The 17,037-nt window shown below is 37.1% G+C and overlaps 1 pseudogene across 1 annotated transcript; it reads right to left on the reverse strand.

Moving 5' to 3' along the window:
- Positions 1 to 6,632: 6,632 nt before the first annotated feature.
- LOC149839167 (uncharacterized) lies at positions 6,633 to 15,523 on the reverse strand (annotated as a pseudogene). Its single transcript, XR_016431454.1, has 12 exons — positions 15,111 to 15,523; positions 13,219 to 13,630; positions 12,311 to 12,944; positions 9,824 to 9,864; positions 9,503 to 9,571; positions 9,129 to 9,229; positions 8,179 to 8,257; positions 7,382 to 7,480; positions 7,240 to 7,308; positions 7,076 to 7,125; positions 6,892 to 6,973; positions 6,633 to 6,787 (listed from the first exon to the last, which is right to left on the reverse strand). The product of XR_016431454.1 is annotated as an uncharacterized LOC149839167 (transcript).
- Between the last annotated feature and the right edge of the window lie 1,514 nt (positions 15,524 to 17,037).

A 17,037-nucleotide genomic window follows, 5' to 3' on the forward strand; every position in this document is an offset into this window, starting at 1 on the left:
AACGAGCTTAATCTCTATGTGAAGACTATTCTCACAAGATGGTGAGTCATAAACTGAATATCTATCCATACAATCATCCAACTACGTATCAGATTGCTTCCATTGAACGTCCATCACATGAAAGCATTTATCATTTCATGTCACTCTAGTGGCAACATAAAAAATGTTTATGCGCAAACGCTTGTTGCCAAAAGAAACATCCATCTCTCTAGTACGACAATCAATATGAGCATTGGCAGTGACCAAGAATGGTCTGCCAAGAATGATAGGGGTCTGGTGAGCGACATCAATGCCCTCCATGTCCAGAACAAGAAAATCAACAAGAAATTAAAAATCATCGACCTTGACTAACACATCTTTTAAGATTCCCCGAGGAAGTTTGGTAGACTTGTCGACCAACTATAAAATGGTCGTAGTGGGTTTTAAATCCTCAATCCCAAAAGTATCATAAAGAGAACTCGACAGTATATTCACACTTGCCCCAAGATCGAGCAATACACGCTCGATGGTCATATTCCCTATAACACAAGAGATGATCGGTGTCCCAGGATTCTTCAGTTTAGGTGAGGCTTGGTGCCGAAACACCGATCTCACCTGCTCAGTCAGAAAAATCTTCTTGGGCAACGACCTTGATTTTCTTTTCTAGGTGCAAAGTTCCTTAAGAAACTTTTTATAGGCGGACACTTGTTGGATGACGTCAAGCAGAAGGAGGTTTATGTGAACATGCTTGAATATGTCAAGCATTTCGTGCATTCTAGCCTTCTGCTTGTCAAAATCATTCAGTTTTAATAAGGCTTGAGGAAATGGGGCTCTAGAAATATACGAAAGAGAAGGTACAATCCATGATCCCTACCTGCTTTCCTTGGGTCTGGTAGGGAAGATCGACTGGTTAATAGGTTTATCATTGGGCTCTCCAGTCTTCTCCTGAATAGGGTGGAGTTCCTTCTCACTCTGAAGGGTCATAGCAGAGTTGGCCTACTCTTGATGAGCTTCTATGAGGTGCAGGCCATGGTGCATAGGTTTCTTACCCCTCGGGTTGACAACAGACTGACTAGAAAGGCTTCCCTCGCTTCGCATGATCAAAGCCTCAAGCAACTATCCTATCGACTGCGTATGAGAACTGAGGTTGGCCTTGATATCAGAAAAGGCCTCGAGAAGCTTCTCCTGAAAAGGTTGACTCGTTGATGGCTCTTGAGGAGAAGGCAAGCTAAGTTGGGGAGGGGGCTGAGGGAATGTGGGACGTGGGTAACTTTGTGAGAAGTTACTCGGTCTATGTTGTGTCTGAGAAGGTTGATAGAGTGGGGCTTGTGGATTGCTCCACGCAAAGTTGAGGTGATTTCGACATCCTGGGTTATAGGTGGGTGCATACGGATTGTGCACCAGTCTGGCAAAACTTTGGGCTGCATTCACTTGCTTCTAAACGAATTCAGGATAGAGTGATGCTGCTGGACAGTTTGAAACATAGTGTGCAGGGCTAGCGCATAGCTCACACACTTTTTCTACGTGATTCAATGAAGCTGAGTTGGCCAGTAATTGATCAACTTTTTTGGTCAACTGGTTCACTTTGATTTGCAATTCATGTTTGGACCCAACTTTATAAATTCCTCTCTTTTTAGAACCACTAAGAACATATGTGGTTCTATCAAGTCTCGAGGACAGGGCATGATGCATCGCATTTTCACTCAACGTTTTAAATAGGGCTCATGCCTCATCCTTGCTCTTGAGTATGAACATGCCCCCACACGAAGAATCAACCATAAAGTATTGCATCAATTGCCAACGGGGCATCAGGTGGTGGGGACACTTTTGGAGAAGATCTTTCATCCTCTCTCAAGTCTTATAAAATTGTTCTCCCTCAATCTGTGAAAAGCTGGTGATGAATTTTTGAAACTGGTTTGTCTTACCAATTGAAAAGTATTTCTTGAAAAACTCTCTTTGCATGTGTTCCCAAGTGATAATTTAAACCGTATCTAAGGCCTTCAGTCAGTGCTTGACTTTATTCTTGAGGGAGAATGAAAACAACGTCAACCTCAACGCGTTATCCCTAAAATTATTGATCCACACCGTAAAGCAGATCTCGAGGAAGGGGTCTTCATTGCTAAGGCCACAAAAGGATGGTAACATTTGGATGATGTTGGCCTTTATCTCGAACTGATTAGCTCCTACATCAGGTCTCGTGATGCAGGAGGTGAGAGTGTAAGCATTAGGAGTAAAGTACTCTATCAGAGGATGGGTCAACTGCTGATCCTCAGTCATGGGGTTGGGTCTGCGAGCTTTTCTAACGAGGGACTCAGGGTCCTCAACTAACTTAGCAAGCTCGGGGTCAAGTGAGTGAGTCCTTGCATGCACCTGAGGGTAGACCGATGCAGCAATCGTACTAAGGAACTGATTTTTTATCTATTTAACGTGCAGAGCGGCCAAACCATAACAAACTACAAAGCATGTAAAGAAAAACTAAAAAACAGTAAACACAACATCACACACTTGCACTCAACAAATATCTTCCAAAAATAAACTAAGAGTATGGTACCAATCATGCACAATCACCTCCTAGGAGAAACCTAAGAGGTGGGTCATGCAAGAAAGGTAAGCTGGTATCTAGGGTTTGCAAACACGTGGTTTTAAATCCTAAGTATTGAAAAAACTAGCAATCCTAAACAATTAAATAAGGAAAAAAACTAGCAATCCTAAGCAAAGAACACAAAAGAAACTAGCAACCTAAGTAAACGAGAGCACACAATGGCAATAAAGTGAATACTCGTATTTTAATCATCATTCATCAACAACGATGCAAAAAATTTGATAGAATATTTTAAAAAATATATTTTTAATAAAAAATTTTATACAAATCGTGCATCAAATCATAAAAACTGGCTCACACAAGTGGTAGAGTTCGGGTCGATCATAGGGAATGAAAAAAATACTTTATATTCCACAAAAAATCTAAACTATTGTTTATTGCCTTAAAAATAAAAATAAATAATTAAATAATTAAATAATTAAATAAATGAGAGTGTGGCCCTCTGCGGAGGGCTTAAACAAATAAAAATAATAATAAGTGTCTTATCACAAACCTAAATTGAATTGAATTAAATAAAATAAAAGCCTAAGCTAAAAAGAAAAGAAAAGGTCTCCAGTGCTCTAAGCTTTTAGTCTCTTTTTATCATCTCCTACTTCCCACTTGTTGTTGCTATAATTTTTCCTTTCTTTGGAGGGTTGCTTGGTTTTGTGAAGGGTTTCCTAAGGGGCCTGAGGAGCCTGAGGAGCCTGAAGCGCCTTTTGAGGAAACCTTTTAGGGACCTCAGAGGGTTCTTTGGGGATATTTTTGAGGACTCACCGCACATCTGAACGCTTTCCTGCAAAAATAAAAAAACAAAACACAAAAACAAAAAAAAAACTACACAAAAATTGAAGGTCAGTATGAACAAAAATCACAAAAGCATGAAGTAAACTAACATGAAATAACAAACCACTACAAGACAAAATAGTAAAACTAATTATCTAACTAATCAATCAAAAACAAACTACAAGCTATTTATTCAAAACAAGAAAATCGTTAATTGAACTGCTAACAGGAAACATGAAAGAGATACTATCTCAAAGCAAGAAACACATAGATCTATTGCAACTAACTCACACCTAATTAAACATAAAATAAACTAATCACTCATTAACTATGATGCATTAAAATCTAAACTAACCGAACTGCTATGAAATACGTGTTGTAACAAAAAGACTTCTATTAACATAAATCACATGACTACGTGATTCACGTTAATCAACTTGCGTTGCACATGAAAATCATGTTCACTATACATATGCAGTCTACCCAACAATTCCACTGACTGAGAACTACCGACTGTTGTTCCCTATCATTCACGAAGTGCATATCTGATAATGTACCAGATCTGGTCCGTGTTAGGGTGCAGCCGCAACCGACCTCATCTGGACCGATTTAGATTCATAGCATGGATGATAAGGGCCAATGGGTTGGTGCTATGTATTGCTTGGACCAATTGATCTGGCTGCGTATAACCCAAATGATTGATCAATTATCAGCAAAAACTCAAAAGACATGCTAATCGAACTTCGTGTTCTACGTGGATTTATGCCTGAAACACATCCAACCGAATCTATGTGATTTGTAAATCATGTAGATTCAATCGACTGTTTAGCTATTAACGATGGGTGTGCTCTGCCAACCGCGACTCCCTAACCTAACTAAAATAGTACAACTACTTAAAAAAAAGAATGATAATCAATAAGTTATCTAAGATGCAATGTGCTGAAAATAAAACAAGACAGAAATCAAATCATGCTATATGTGATGATCAGGATGATAAAGATTAACTACAATGCATGCCATAATCCTAAATACTACAGAGAAGGGGGAGAAAAAGTATACCTTGCGGCTTACCTTTGACATAAGGGTTAAGAAGAAGAAAGTGGTCTTTCCTTGAGCTATAAACACCTCTTCGACGAATAAAGAACAAAAATACCGGCGATGAAAGAGTTTAGAAGAAGAGGAAGAAGAAAGGAAGAATAGGGAAGAAACTAGTAGAAAGAGAGAGAGACAGAGGAGGTTGGGCATTTTTCTCAGAGGCAAAAACATTTCCCTCTTCTCAAAAATTCCTTTTTATATTGGCTAATTAACTTTTTAGAGATTATTTCAAAACGGGTCCAATAAATTTTCAATATTTTCAAAAGACCTCTTTCAAAAAATAAATTTTAAAAACTTAATTATTTTTCCCGAAATACTCTAAAGAGACTCAATTTACTCAAATTATATTTTTGATAAAAACCATGAAAACTTTCGCAAACAAGCATTTTTAAACATTTATCACACATGATCATGCATGAAAATATGTGAAATTATGTATAATAATTATGCATGATCAAAAACCTTTTTCAAAATTTCTTACTCCTTTGATTTCAAAGGATGTTCCATCGGCAGTAAAAACATTTGACCCATTTGAGTTATAACATTCGGATAACATATCAATGTTTGTTGTCATATGAAAAGAAGCATCAGAATCAAAGAGCCAAAGAGATTTTTCAAGGTCGAAGATGCCAATGGAAGATACAACGGTTCTAGTGGATGAAGATGCTCCTTTGAGCAGAGGTTGATGTGCTTCCACCAATTGTGTTAAGGACATGCTTTCGATGGATGGTTCACTTGATTCTTGAGGAGGTCCAACAGAGGCAACTTTCTTTTCATATGGTTTCTTCAACTTCGAACAATAAGTTTTTACATATCCCAGTTCTCGACAATAGTAACAAATTATTTTTCTTTTTTTAAACACATTTTCATTTCTCTCATCATTTGTCCTCCTATAGTTTGGAGGTTTGTATGTACGAACATGGTTTTTCGGTCTAGATACTACTAGAATTGAGTCATCATCACTCTTAATGATTCTATTCTTGAGCATATTTTTCTTCCTGCTCAATTCCTCTATTGTGTTTTCTATTGAGAGAACCTTCTCTCGATGAAGAAGAATGAACTTGGTAGATTCAAATTTCGATCTTAGTCCATTAACAAATTGAAAAAAGTGTTCTGCATTAAATTGATTTTGGCGGAGTCCTATGTCTTGTGAGCAATGCCACTTTGGTTCAAGAAGAGCCAACTCTTCCCATAATTCGGATAAGCTATTGTAGTTTTCTTTAAGACTTTTCTCCCCTTGAACCATATTCCGAACTTAGTTTTGTAAATTGCACGCATGTGCAATATATTATAAGTCAAGACACAATCTTGGCATGTCACATTTTTCTTTCCACTTTTTCTCGTAAGTGGTAATGACTTTAGTTTTTTCAACCTCCGTAAGAGGTATTTTTTTCTCTCCTTCAATCTTTGTAAGAATTAGCTTAGGTTTCAAATCGGTCCCCTCAACTAATCTCCATGACCCCTTTCCCCATATAAGGTGTTTTATAATTGAAGCCCATGTAACATAGTTTGAATCGTTCCATTTTACAAGGTTTGGATAAAAAATGGCAAAGAAAAGAAAGAAGAAGAGTAGAGGAAAAAAAAAAAGAGAATATGTACACCACGGATAGCGAGTACGAGTGCTCCTCAAGTTTTTGCACGATCATAACTTTACATATACTTGAAAAGAATGTCACTTTTCTTTTCAAACTTTGAATGGCACAATTTTTTATGCACCAATAAGAATAACTTTATCACATACCATGAAAGAATATGAAACCAACAATTGAATCTTCAAATGATCCTGACAAAAGATCTCTCACAAGAACCACAAAGGATCATAAAGAATACACACTCACAAGAACCACTAGGGTTCATACAATATAACCAAAAAAATGTATGCAAATTAATGAAAAAATATAATCTTTATTCAAATGAGAAAACACCCACACAAGTCATTTGTTACAAGGGGCTATCACCCCATATTTATAATACACTAAGGAAGAAGCCAAGAGGGAGTCGTAAATAGAGCCGTTGGGGGTCCAACGACTCTCAGGTACAAAGTGCTTTTTGACTTTGGTCAAAAAGCAAAAGGTCTAAGAATGTAAAAAATAAAAAGGTAAAAACTAACCTAATTACAATCTAACTAGAAAACGCAACTAGACTAAAAGACTAAAGGAAATACATTTAATATTACATTTTCAACAGGAACTACTTTAAGTACAGCCCATGCAAATATCAATGTTTCCAGTTTCCACATGGTTGACATTGAGAATTTTGTACCAGTCGAGACACTATAACCATAACTTTGCTCCTTCAACAAACAAGCTGTATAGACGAAGAATAAATATCTAGAACCTGCTTTCTCTGAAAATTCATCAAGATATTTCAGTCATTGATGTTCCTGCAACACATGGACAAGCACTTTGGCTAGAAAGTCAGTAACAGAAGATCTTTATATGTGTATATACCTGCATTGAATTTAAGTTATCCCAAGGAATCTTCTCAGTCACTAGCTCCCACAGTGTTACTCCATAGCCATATACATCAGACCTAAACAATCAGAAAACAATTCACTACCTTGTACAACTGATTGAGTTATAGACAACAACATAAATTTAATTTGTACACTTGACGAGTGATGGAAGGGCCTACTTCTCATCAGCAAGCTCATTACGAAGAACCTCTGGAGCCATCCATTGTGGCTGCATATATAAAATAACTCTGTCAAAGAAAAAAAGTCTCTCATGCCAATGTGATGTAATATTTGGATGAAAAAGGACTGCCATTGTAAATTATAAAGAACCTGGTGCGCATACCGTTCCTTTACCAGTCTTTGTGGTTAAGTATGCCTCACATTTCAGACATGATAAACCAAAATCTGCAACCTGTTCAACAGAACAATCAAAATTTCTGCACAAAAAGCAAATCGTGCAGTAAATTCTTGGACATGAAACACACCTTTACAGTCCAATTCTTATCAACTAACAAGTTTGATGACTTCAAATCCCGATGAATGATAGGTGGATTCCAATGATGTAGATAGTTCATACCTCATGCCTGCACAAGAGTTAAAAATAGATAACCAAAATCACCTAAGCAAGAAAACAAAAATTCTGATTGCTTGGATAAAAATGAGAAATGCAGTGACTTTTAGCAATAGGTAGATTTAAGACTTGTATATGTCATGATATGGCTTTCTACAGTTGGTTTTCATGTTGTCATCCAAGGCATGGGAAATCTGATACAACATACCTTAGTTACGGAATTTATGATGTTTTCATTATCAATGCCACCCTTGGATTTCTATTGATCCATAACATGCAAGTTGTCAACGTAAACCATTGAGTCAACAGTGCTATTTTTTTTTTATCATGCAGGCAGGCAACACTAAGCATCAGCCTTGAGCCTAGAAAGGCAATTCCCAGCCAACAGGTACTTCCAGCAATCACGTTACTCTTTCCTTACAAAAATAAGTTTTGTTATTTCACTTAAAATGGAAAATCTGAAGTGTGGAGTTTTAGACATAATCTGTCAAATATTTCGATAGCCAAGGACTCTAATCTATACCAGTAAGACTAGTTTATTCACTTTTCATACTGAGGTCCGGGGAAGACGTTTTTCACTGAACGTTTTCGGATGTTAGGGATATACTACATGAGATGATAAAGATGAGGTAAATCTGCTGCATGAGAAACAGCAGACTTTTCTGGAACTTTCATACTTGCAGAATGATAAACAAAAAAAGATTAACTCACAATATCCAATGCCATGTGAACACGCCGCCTCCAATCCAGCTTAGCTGTGCTTTTCTGGAGCAAGTGGAATAAACTTCCACTGCATTTGGAAAAACAGATTAAGAAAATGAAGGTCAATATATGCATACTGAAAAACTCAGTTATTTTATGTTCACTTCTTTTTTAATAGACACTGAGACATGATTGATAATGTAGTGTCAGAGTAAGAACCAAATAAAATGCATCTCTGATGTTGTCTTGAATCTTTCTGAGAAGACCTATTATGTATGTTGTTTAAATGTAAAACTCAAGATAATTATAGAAAGGACAAATGCATTTATCGTTCTTTCCTTTTACAAAAGTGCATAAGAAACTAAGAATGCTCAAAGGAAACATCGAGGAAATAGATTACAAGATGGGATCCATTTGAAGTCACCATGTCACTTGTCCATAAAGAGCTTTGTTGACCTTTCGAGATGAGTAACCATAAAGCTTTTACCTAGCATTCTACACTTAATTAAAGAGCAGAAAGCTTTTGTTAAGAGTTCTTCCTAAGCAAGGTCAAGCTGCTTGGTTTTGTTATTTTAAGGTCAGCAGTTCTGTTTTCTCCTATGCTCTTGTTAATTAGTACTTCCATGAAAGACAAATGTGAGATTGGTGATTGTTAAACTGGACTTATATTTTGTGATAACTTGGCAGAAGATTATATGAACTTGTAATTCAGTAATATCTATACTATATAACTATTCAAAGATCCTCCAAAGAATTTTGATATTGAGAATTTGAAAGACAGTAGCATTTATAAAGGTATTTCATTCAAAGATTACAAATGGAGGGGTCAATATAAGAATATCAGAGTAAAATCACACAATTTTTACAAAGTGCATATAAGTAAACTATATGACATAAAGGAAGTCCTAGTGGAAAATGTAGTACTTGATCATGTGCAATACAAAAATAAGAGAGCGAACCGTGGCAAGAACTCCGTGACTATGCAAAGGCGTTCAGGAGAAGTCACTGCCCCCATAAAAAGTAGGATGTTTGGATGCCACAACCTCTTCATCAGGGAAACCTTTACGAATTGGGAAAGAAAAGGGAAGCAAGAAAGAAAGACTTAAGCATGAAATAAAACTAAAAATTGCTCCCAAAAGGATGGCAATGTGCTTCATTTGATCAGCATATATACATGAACATCAGAAGTTGGACACAGGAAACTATATGCAAAGCACAGTAATCAGTGTACTTTGCCTGACTGTTCTAATTCAATCCCAATGTGCATCATCAAAACAGTAAAAGGAAATGCTAAATCAGGTCTTGACAAGAAGAATTATTTTCAACTTATTACCTCTTGTCTGAAGGACTCGATGTTTTCCTCAGAATATTCCTGCTTAGCAAAAACCTTAACTGCGACATCCTGTAAATGTAGGAATGATCAGTTCTCCAAATACAAAGAACATTAGACTTTCTCCAAAGATACAACGCCAAGATGAGCAAATGGAAATCCTGAGATCCATCAAATTCATATCATATGCATATGCATATGCTTCCCAATGATGTAAAACATGAAATTGCAGACCAAAATGTTCGATAGAATAGCATTCGATATTGATATACTCTGAAAAAGAAACCTCTGAAATCCTCCTAGAAACCTAAAAAAGGCACATACCGAGCCATACCAAAGTGCATGATAGACACTTCCACAGGAACCTATTTAACAATAAAAAATTTCCAGATTAGGCACCAAATAGTTGCATGAATATCAGATATTCCTTGTAATAATACTGTAATGTTCTCCACTTGCATAAGAGAGCCTGAAACTAAAGTAAAGTTGACATTGATTGATCTATTTCAACAAGTTCTTAAAATTTTCATTAGGGACTCGCCATTAAAAAAAGAAAGCTTTTGACTCAGTTTTTCATTTTAAAATGAATCACAAACTGCATCATCAATGATTCACATACAACTATCCACTTCCAGATAATAGAAACCAGGTCTGGAACACGGGACGAAGCTACAGATCACATGATCAAGTGATCCCATTGCCCCACAGTTTCACCCAAGGATTGAAACACGCAGAATATATGTTGACGTCTATGAGAAACTCAAGTGGATTTTGCGGACAGGATTGGACTGAAAGAATCAGAGATTTTGCAATTCATCCAAGTTGTCCAAGTAGGTAACAAATACTGTAACTTGATCAAGGGCATTAACAATTGAGTAGCCTGGTTGCCTGAGAATACTATACAATATTAGACGATTCAGATTCAAAGCCAAAAAGAAAAACATGATTAAAAAGAAAGAGCATGCAAATTACTGGGGAAGATCCATGGGAACAGCACTATGAACATCAAAAGTTGAAAATATAGATGAGTGACTAGAAAATAAATAGGCAGCAAAAGCAGCAGGATCCATATTAATAATCATCACACAAGCAGAAAGCTTAATATTCATGTTAGTAAGAAGAACATGCTACAAAGGCGGAGCTGCCTCAAGATTTGAGTCATGCTTCTATAGAAACTGGAAACATGCATTAGAGTTAGGGCATTTCAAATGGGGGCATAAGGGAGAAGAAACTCAGTTTTTCTCATTAGATAGAAAAGAACGAGAGTCCCTCTTCTTACAAAAAGGTTGACACTCACAATGTTACAAGTAAAAACAACAAAAACAAAAATAGGACTAAACTACTCCTTACAATAAGCTAATATATAAAAGAATGGTTAAGTTACAAAGGGGGGTAGCACAAGCCTAGTAATGCACCTATTTTACAAAAGTCTCAACAACTTCCAAGTTTGTTCTCTTTGAACACTGGCGATGACCATGATGCCATGAAATCCAACCAGAAAAAACAAAAGCTATTACAGCATGCCATAAAACTTGGAAGAGATCTCATGAACAAATATGAACCTCATGCACCACTAGATTACATGTTCATACAAATAATAAAGTTAGAACATTTTTGCAAGTTCGTAAACAGAAAAGCACATGCCATGCAACACCCCCCCCCGGACACGCACATGCACACAACACAACACACACACACACATACAAATTTACCCTGGATCAAGTCATGTGCAAATGAAATTCAGCTTTGTCTTTCAGAAGATTACACAAGTTCTCTTACAAATATAATTTTAAAGATTTATCAGAAGAGAAAAACAAACTTTCCCAGCATGAACAATAATAAGCACATGTTGAAGCACCTCATATACCATTCACCATTTAAAGATAAGATATGATTCCACTTGCATCCCTAATAGGTGGATAGCTAAACACATTCCTGAATCCAGATTAACCTAGCCTTTGTTCATTATAAAACAAACATTTATTTCATATTTAAATGATGACATCCAATTCCTGTCCACGTCAATTAGATGCATCTCAAAATTCAAAACAAAATATATACATACAAGAATAAAATGTTCCTTCTCAAGTTATTTGGAAACAAAGTTTCGTTATGTTTCTAAAAATGTTTTCAGAATATAGCAAAGAAAGGAGATATTTCATGATGCTTTATTATATTTGATATTTTCAATTGAAAAAAAATAGTATTCTTACTTTTTTTGCATTTTGATCCTTTTCCATTTTTTGTATTCTTGATGTGGGAAAATTAATAAAAGCTATCTTCATATTTTTTTCTTGGTAAAATATTACTTTGAAGTTACCAAGACTAACCCAAGAAGCTGATTACTTTCAATATCCCCAATAATTTGCTAATACCAAATTTCCATTTCAGACACTATCATAAAAATGAAAAAGGAATAATGAAGACCCTGAATAGTTTCAAATAAAGATTAAGGACTCCAATTGATTAGCGACTCACTAACTTGATTATGATTCAGTTTTTCATCACAAGCCATGTGGATTGAGGTAAGCCTTTTGAGATACTTAGGACGTGAAACACTTAAAGGCTACCTATCAAGCTTAAGGTCTAGATGCATTCAAAGTCCTAAAACTTTGATTTTGGTTGGATCGACCATGGGGAAAGTGACTACACTAATGTTGTATTTTGATTTATGTCCAAATCACCAGGACAAAAAATAAGATAACACAATAAACATGGACACCGTTCCAAGATTTGTAACAATTACATCTCCCTATAACAAAGTTTACATGGATGCCTCTTCAGCTAAAAGATTTCTCTGAAACTGTTTACCTTGCCCAATCTGTTCCCCAATTATTAGGTCTTCCCGCAGAATCTCATAGTCTAAGCAATCAGTTTCTGCATCCACCTTTTGTATGGCACTGATACTTGTACTCCCATTGCTGAGGACCATGATCCCGTAGCATCATTGTTGCTCTGCCTTTTGTTGTCAATAGCCTGAATCCCAGAAGAAACACAAAATTCACATGCTTCATGATGACTCAAGTCATTTTCCTGATCACTATTTAACTGAGGGAAAGTAATGCAAGACTTTGACTCTATTCCACCATGTGCATTTCCTTTCCAAGGCCACGATATCCCCATTCTCGCAATCCATGCCTCTGCTTTTGAAGTTAAGATGTTGTGAATACCATCTTTCCCCTCCCCTTCCTCATTAAAACCTCTGACCTTTCCCTGGAGAACTTTTCCCGAGACCTGCAGGAGTATACACACCAAAATGTGATTGTGGAACATCACCTCTTGGTGTACTGGCTCCACTTGATACATCTTCTCTCTGATCAGCATGAAAGGATGCATCGGAAAACCCATGATCGGATAACTGGGCATTCACAGCCCCGCCTTCACATTCTGCAGTGTTCTCACTCGCTCGTATATGTGAACGGACTTTGTTTGTCACCTTAGAAGCCTGCTCCAGTGAACCAAATATCAGAATTAAAAGTATCCTTCGTGTACTCATTTGGATGATTCTGAGAATGTCGTACACACATACATGTGCACGCATGCACACACATAGAGATGTAAGTACATGCATGAAAATACATACACATACGTATCCATATGTATGTACATGTGTGCACATATATGCTAACATGCAATCATGATTACAGACACCATGCCTGTGTGTGTTTGTATGTGTGTGTGTGTGCATAACTGCATGTGCACTAGTCTGCTAGGCTCACCAAATTTGATATCTTGGATGCAATCGCAGCTTGAAGTGGTTGCTGAGAATCAACACCAGACTTGTTTGTGCAAATGCTTCTACACCGACCATGACTGGAATCAGATGCAGAAGGCCTAGAACTATTCAGTGCAACTGCATTTTCCTCAAAGGGACTCATATCATTTGAGGCACAAATAATTGCAATTAGTCTACCATCATCATAGAGAGGAGTATCCGAAGCAATAGCTGAAAATTGCTCCCCTGAGTTCTTCCTGACTGGAAACAGACCAGACCAGCTGTCCCCCATTTTTATCTGGTTAATTATGCGATTTGCAATATCAAAGTCAGAGATATCAACAAGTAGCTCAATGGCATCCTCGCCAAGTGCCTCTGATGCAGAATAACCATAGAGGTTTTCTGCAGTCTGGTTCCTGAAACCGCTAACATTTTAGGAGCATGAACACATTAAATAAACCATAATGGGAAAAAAATTGTTCTACACTGATCCAAAAAAAATCAGAAACAGTAATTCCAACTGTTTAGATTTGCAGTGTTAAAGATGTTTTCTGACACACTAAACTAAAAGAAAAATGAAGCATCAAGCAAAGGCCTCGTATATATACCATATACCATTTAATAGAATTCTATTAAACTTAAATTATCAAGACTCCCGAATGCACTAAATTTCCATTAATTAGCAATTATTCAGCCAAAAACTCTTAGCCTGATATAAGGACGATGATGAAGTCCAAAATGCATCCAAATTCCAAACCAGCATCACATACCATAGAAACAACATCAACAGTTAACCATGCATGTAATCTACTCAATCAAGGGTGTTATGGATATATTTTCAATGCACCGTGACAGCTATGACACAGGGTTCCTTCCTGTCAGCCACAGATAGGACCAGGTTTACTTCAAACTCTCAAAAACAAGTTCTCTCTAGATGGTTAATATATTTGGTTCTTCGAAATACTTATGAATGAATATTTTGATACTTGCTATCCCTCAGGTACCGCCTTCTTTAATGTTTATTCAATTACTCTTTTACCAGTGAATGCAATGTAAGCATTGGGTTCAGCAATAATAATATTTATCAACATACCAAAACTGGCTGACACTCCATTAGTTGTAGGAGATGTAAGGATTGATTCATAGAACGCCAATGCAAAATACACCTAATAAGACACTAATTGGAGTAAAAGAATTGACATCAGAATTGGAGAGTGAACAGTTCTTGAAAGAATTATTGAAAAACTACGTTTTCCTAATCCAGTAATCTCAATATAAGCAAAAGATATATGAGATTAATAACTCAATTCCAAGAACAGTGGTTCATTCAGGCTGCAAGCAAAAGAGCCATCATCCTACCATCTTGGTGGCATCAGCAACCACGGACACCCGCCAGGGTCGCCAGAGTGGAAGCGGACCTAGGGAGAAGGTGCTGACCCCTTCGTCCCATGTTCGACTCCCACCGAGCCTTTAACTGGTGGGCACCGTAAGGGCTTGGGTGTCGATGACCCCACCCGGGGTTTACCTCTCAGGGAGGCGGACCCATTAAATGACCCGGTTCTTGGCGAGGATTCCTGGCCATAAAAAGAAAAACAGCAACCATGGCAGGCCATAGAATAAAAAAACGGTTCATTCAGAGTGATCCAATACCTAAATCAAACACACACTTCAAAAGCGTCAATTAGTTCAACAAACAGAGACGAACGAGAGATACCCATCAATGACCAACAGTATAATTTCCACTAAAAAACTACAAAATCAGAGTTACATATCTCTGTTGCAAAGAAATTCAAACTAAACCATCAACTCCGAAGCACCCAAAAACTCTAATCCTTTCGAAGCAATCAATCGACGCAGTAAAAGCAAGAAAGCAGACTGTGAATCAAGAGCTCTAACCAGTAAATTATCCGGCCGGAGAGATCGAATATATGAACCGACTGACCCATGGACTGCAGGATGTTCAGGCACTGCTTGCTCGTAAACTTAACAGCTGCCGCATATTCGATTCCAAAAGGGGACGGAGGAGAATCTCCCTTCCGGCTATGCGGCAGCGAATGCTGAAGAGAAGAAGAATGCCCTTTCCTTTGCCGGAAATCGTCGGCCGCCTTTCGATTCAAGCTCGGCAATCTCGACCTCTGCGGCGACACGGATTGAGATCTTTGTTGTTGTTGGTGGTGGTGGTCGGGTTGATGGTGCTCTGGCTTCTCCTCCTTGGTGGCCATCAATTTGGACATCTCCTGCTTCAGCTGAGCTTGCCCGGCTTCGAGTCCTTGGATTTTCTTCAGCAGATTCTTTGCTGGAGTTCCCATGAAAGAAACCCACCAACAACTCTCTCTCTCTCTCTCTCTCTCTCTCTGCCACCCAAGTTGCTCCAATCAAACATTGACAAACGTGATCAACACCCAGCATTGCGGTTTACTTAGCAAGCAAAGCTCTTCCAATCCCAGATTCCCAATAGCTCTTCACTCTTCAATTCCCAAGAGCAGTCTTACGCATGCTTAGAAGACTAGACTAGAATGTATGTCACAAAGATTCGTGGACTCGAGGGCATGTGACACGAGTTCGAGTCGCAAGTTCGAAAATTTTTCAGAAAATAAGACACAAAGACACAGAATTTTTTAATCAATAAAATTTATTTTTGATATTTTAATGAAAAATTGTATTTTTATAAATATCAAAAAGTATTAAAAAATACTACAAGTGTCTGATTGTGTCACCAGGGACACGCACCCAAGATGTGCCCAGAATCCAGCCGTCTGACTTGATGTTAGCAAGTTCTGACACTGCGCAGCAGCTAAATAAATAAATAAAAGGGCTTTCTCTGCCGTTAACAATATCTTTAAATGCTTTTGCACGTTCAGAAAAACATTTAACAATATAAAAAAGTGTTTATCATGTTAATATCGCTATAAAATCTCGATGTTTTCAAAATAAATGATATTTTGAAGATATCATATTTTTTGAAACAATATCACATTCATAAAATATCACAACAAAACCACGATATTTCAAAATATCAACCATATTTGTTCTATAGACTAACATCCAATGAGCATGTGGGTTGATTGATAGACATATATGCAAACGGGCGGGATTCTGTTTGGTTGTAGGCATTACTTGATTCGGCTTAACTGGATATTGCTTAATTGTTTTCATATTTGGAGCTGAATGGATAAAAGGTAATATCAGATCTGGATTCATTTAGCTAATCAGATATATGTTATATGTCACTATCAGAATCAGAATCTGAATTCAAATCCGTTTAGCTAATATTGGCCACATCCTATCCAAATCCAAACCGTTTACATCCTATTGGAAGGCATAAAGTTGGTCTTTAACGTTTACATCAAAAGGGAAGTGATTCAAAGACAAGTTGGTTGCGTACGCTCAAAAAAAACTTCAAAAGCACAAGCAAAGTCTGATCAACTTTATGGAAAAGCATGATAAATGGGAGAGTTTGTGATAACATCTATGGAACAATATCGTCATAAAAAGGGTATACTTTTAGCATTCAGAGAAAGATAAAAGCATATACTTTTAGGGATAGCATTTGTTGGAACTCACAGGAGGAGGTTGTTTCAGCATGGTCAAAATAGTAAGAATCGACCCTTGGATCATAGTTTTTCAACATAAAAATATGGTTTTTTCGTAGGCAGTTTTTTTCATAAAATCTAACATATACATCAGAAAAGCATGATCCAAAGATCAGTTTCTACTAAACTTAATGTGTGGATCACATAGATATGCAAAAAAACTAAAAACTAAAAATAAAAATATTACGTTTTTTCTAGGGGTCTTTTACACACGAGGGTAGCAGACATTA

The sequence above is a fragment of the Nuphar pumila genome, chromosome 4 (genome assembly GCF_984573655.1).
Source record: "Nuphar pumila chromosome 4, dmNupPumi1.hap1.1, whole genome shotgun sequence".
NCBI lineage: Eukaryota > Viridiplantae > Streptophyta > Magnoliopsida > Nymphaeales > Nymphaeaceae > Nuphar > Nuphar pumila.